This window comes from Boleophthalmus pectinirostris, unplaced genomic scaffold (assembly GCF_026225935.1).
Source record: "Boleophthalmus pectinirostris isolate CB_2022bp ecotype Guang Dong unplaced genomic scaffold, ASM2622593v1 HiC_scaffold_7, whole genome shotgun sequence".
In the NCBI taxonomy this organism is placed as follows: Eukaryota; Metazoa; Chordata; class Actinopteri; order Gobiiformes; family Gobiidae; genus Boleophthalmus; species Boleophthalmus pectinirostris.
Window position 1 is genome coordinate 40,450,234 of NW_026571473.1, and position 5,000 is coordinate 40,455,233.

Genomic DNA, 5,000 nt, shown 5'->3' on the forward strand with positions numbered 1-5,000 from the left:
TACAAACACACAACTACACACACAACTACTACACAACTACACACAACTACACACAACTACACACACAACTACACACAACTACACACACAACTACACACAACTACACACACAACTACACACAACTACACACAACTACACACACACTACAACACACAACTACTACACACAACTACACACACAACTACACACACAACTACACACAACTACACACAACTACACACAACTACACACAACTACACACACAACTACACACAACTACACACAACTACACACACAACTACACACACAACTACACACACACACTACACAACTACACACAACTACACACAACTACACACACAACTACACACACACAACTACACACAACTACACACACAACTACACACAACTACACACACAACTACACACAACTACACACACAACACACAACACACACAACTACACACAACTACACACAACTACACACAACTACACACACACACAACTACACACAACTACACACAACTACACACAACTACACACACAACTACACAACTACACACAACTACACACAACTACACACACAACTACACACAACTACACACAACTACAACACACAACTACACAACTACACACACAACTACACACAACTACACACAACTACACACACAACTACAACACACAACTACACACAACTACACACACACAACTACACACAACACACACACAACACACAAACTACACACAACTACACACAACTACACACACAACTACACACAACTACACACAACTACTACACACAACTACACACACAACTACACACACAACTACACACACACAACTACACACAACACACACACAACTACACACAACTACACACAACTACACACACAACTACACACAACTACACACACAACTACACACAACTACACACACAACTACACACACAACTACACACAACTACACACACAACTACACACACAACTACACACAACTACACACACAACTAACACACAACTACACACAACTACACACACTACACACAACTACACACAACACACAACTACACACAACTACACACACAACTACACACACAACTACACACACAACTACACACAACTACACACACAACTACACACACACACAACTACACACACAACTACACACAAACACACACACTACAACACACAACTACACACAACTAACACACACAAACTACACACACACAACTACACACAACTACACACACTACACACACAACTACACACACAACTACACACACAACTACACACACAACTACACACACAACTACACACAACTACACACACAACTACACACACAACTACACACAACACACTACACACAACTACACACACAACTACACACAACTACACACAACTACACACACAACTACACACACAACTACACACAACTACACACACAACTACACACACAACTACACACACAACTACACACAACTACACACAACAACTACACACAACTACACACAACTACACACACACACACACAACTACACACAACTACACACAACTACACACAAACTACACACACAACTACACACACAACACACACAACTACACACAACTACACACACACACACACACAACTAACACACACAACTACACACACAACTACACACAACTACACACAACTACACACAACTACACACAACTACACACAACTACACACACAACATCACCGTGAGAGGTGAGAGGGTCAGACGGTTATTTTTATGTTTTAAGACCTGGTTTACACCTGGTTTAGTCCGAGTTTAGACCTGGTTTAGTCCCTGTTTAGTCCTGGTTTAGACCTGGTTTAGTTCCGGTCTGACGCTGGATCAGTCCTGGTTTGGTCCTTGTTTAGATTAGACCTTGTTAGACCCGTTAGACCTACTTTAGTCCTGGTTTGTAGTCTTGTAGTAAAAGTTAGACCTGGTTTAGTCTTAGTTTAGTCATATTTCAGTCCTGTTTCAGTCCTGGGTTAGTCCTGGTTCAGTCCTGGTTTAGTCCTGTTTTAGTCTTGTTTTAGGCCTGGTTTAGTCCTGTTTTAGGCCTGTTTTAGTCCTGGTTTAGTCCTGTTTTAGTCCTGTTTTAGTCCTGGTTTAGTCCTGTTTTAGTCTTGTTTTAGTCCTGGTTTAGTCCTGTTTTCAGTCTTGTTTTAGTCCTGGTTTAGTCCTGTTTCAGTCTTGTTTTAGTCCTGGTTTAGTCCTGTTTCAGTCTTGTTTTAGTCCTGGTTTCGTGACCCTGCGGTGCGTTCAGGGATTCTCTGTAAACATGGATCAGATTAAATTGTTTTAAAGTCACTTTGACCCAAAATAATGAGTTCATCCGAGAAAACCCCAAACTCCTTTTCTCAAAACAAAAAGTCCAGAAGAAAAGTTTGTTTTGGTCCAAGAAGGACAAAGAGTTCGAACTTTTACAGTTTAAACCTGAAGATCTGATTACATCCTCATTAAGACCTGCTTCAGTCCTGGTTCAGTCCTGGTTTTGTCCCAAGTTTAGACTAGACCTTGTTAGACCAACTAGACCTGATTTAGTCCTGGTTTAGTCCTGGTGTAGACCCGGTTTATTCCTGTTTTAGACCTGGTTTAGTCCTGGTGTAGACCCAGTTTATTCCTGTTTTAGACCTGGTTTAGTCCCGTTTTAGTCCTGATTTAGTCGTGGTTCAGTCCTGGTTTAGTCCTGGTTCAGTCCTGGTTTAGTCCTGGTTTAGTCCTGGTTTAGTCCTGGTTCAGTCCTGGTTCAGTCCTGGTTTAATCCTGTTTTAGTCCTGGTTCAGTCCTGGTTTAATCCTGTTTTAGTCCTGTTTTAGTCCTGGTTTAGAACTGGTTTGGTCCTGGTTTAGTCCTGTTTTAGTCCTGTTTTAGTCCTGGTTCAGTCCTGGTTCAGTCCTGGTTTAGTCCTGGTTTAGTCCTGGTTTAGTCCTGTTTCAGTCCTGTTTTAGTCCTGTTTTAGTCCTGGTTTAGAACTGGTTTGGTCCTGTTTTAGTCCTGTTTTAGTCCTGTTTTAGTCCTGGTTCAGTCCTGGTTTAGTTCTGGTTTAATCCTGTTTTAGACCTGGTTTAGTCCTGGTTTAATCCTGTTTTAGTCCTGGTTTAGTCCTGGTTTAGTCCTGGTTTCAGTCCTGGTTTAGTCCTGGTTCAGTCCTGGTTTAGTCCTGGTTTAGTCCTGGTTCAGTCCTGGTTCAGTCCTGGTTCAGTCCTGGTTTAGTCCTGGTTTAGTCCTGGTTTAGTCCTGGTTTAGTCCTGGTTCAGTCCTGGTTCAGTCCTGGTTTAGTCCTGGTTTAGTCCTGGTTCAGTCCTGGTTCAGTCCTGGTTTAGTCCTGGTTTAGTCCTGTTGGGGTCAGATAAACATGAGGTTTCTTTGTGTTTCTGGTGTAACTGAGTCTGAGATTTCGTGGTTTATTTTCTCCTCAAACTTTCCACAAACCACGAGACGTCGTTTACTCGACCAACGCAGAGGAACTTTTTCAAACTGTAACTTCCACCACCAGTTCGCCGCAAAAGAAAGTCCGTTTCTGAGGTCACTGTCTCGAGACCGCTTTTTTACGGTCTTGGTCTCGTCTCAGACTCGAACGCATTTGGACTTGGTCTTGTCTCGGTCTTGAAGGCGCTTGGACTCGGTCTTGAAGGTGCTTGGACTCGGTCTTGTCTCGGTCTTGAAGGTGCTTGGACTCGGTCTTGTCTCAGTCTTGAAGGCGCTTGGACTCGGTCTTGAAGGTGCTTGGACTCGGTCTTGTCTCGGTCTTGAAGGCGCTTGGACTCGGTCTTGTCTTGGTCTTGAAGGTGCTTGGACTCGGTCTTGTCTCGGTCTTGAAGGTGCTTGGACTCGGTCTTGTCTCGGTCTTGAGGTGCTTGGACTCGGTCTTGTCTCGGTCTTGAAGGTGCTTGGACTCGGTCTTGTCTCGGTCTTGAAGGTGCTTGGACTCGGTCTTGTCTCGGTCTTGAAGGTGCTTGGACTCGGTCTCGTCTCGGTCTTGAAGGTGCTTGGACTCGGTCTCGTCTCGGTCTTGAAGGAGCTTGGACTCGGTCTCGTCTCGGTCTTGAAGGTGCTTGGACTCGGTCTCGTCTCGGTCTTGAAGGTGCTTGGACTCGGTCTCGTCTCGGTCTTGAAGGTGCTTGGACTCGGTCTTGTCTCGGTCTTGTCTTGAAGGTGGCTTGGACTCGGTCTCGTCTCGGTCTTGAAGGTGCTTGGACTCGGTCTCGTCTCGGTCTTGAAGGTGCTTGGACTCGGTCTCGTCTCGGTCTCTAAAAGTGTTAGAACTGTTATTTCTTCTTGTCGTCTGCGCTGAAATGGAGCAAAGGATCATGGGAAATGTAGTTCTCTGTGTCTTTTTTAACTCTTCCTGCGCCAGAACTCTTCATTTAAACAAAGAGATTTATAATTCGATATTTTGAGATATTTAATATTTTTTAACTCATGGAATAAAGGAAATTAAGCAAACCACAAACAAAAACATGTGTTAGTCTTAAACTGGAAATCCAACAAATACAAATCAGATTTATTTACAGTAGTTTTAGTTTAACAGAAGTTGACTCTCCAACTCCAGACCAGGACCAGGACCAGACCCGGACTCGGACTCGGACTCGGACCCCCTCGGACCCCCTCTGGTCTGTGTTATCTCCTGTTGTGTAATCCTGTGAAATGCCGTGTCAGACTTTTGGCCCTGATCCTTTCCTCTGTTTCTGAGACTTTGTGTCTCATTTCCCAGAATTTAAAATCAAAACAACACCAAGAATTCACACTTTCACTCTCGCTGTTTCACTCGTAAAGGAACAGTGTGGAACTTTTCACGTGGAGGGATCTGGTTCTGATTCTAATCGGTCCTAAAACTAGTATCGAAACAAGATCCTTATTTTTTTCTAGTCTCTGGTCTGGTCTCTGGTCTCTGGTCTCTGGTCTCTGGTCTCTGGTCTCTGGTCTCTGGTCTCTGGTCTGGTCTCTGGTCTCTGGTCTCTGGTCTCTGGTCTCTGGTCTGGTCTCTGGTCTCTGGTCTCTGGTC

At 44.0% G+C, this 5,000-nt stretch overlaps 1 protein-coding gene across 1 annotated transcript in view; it reads left to right on the plus strand.

The window, feature by feature from the left end:
* Positions 1–5,000, plus strand: part of vcam1b (vascular cell adhesion molecule 1b) — a 41,778-nt gene that overhangs the window by 30,027 nt on the left and 6,751 nt on the right. The window lies entirely within an intron of this gene.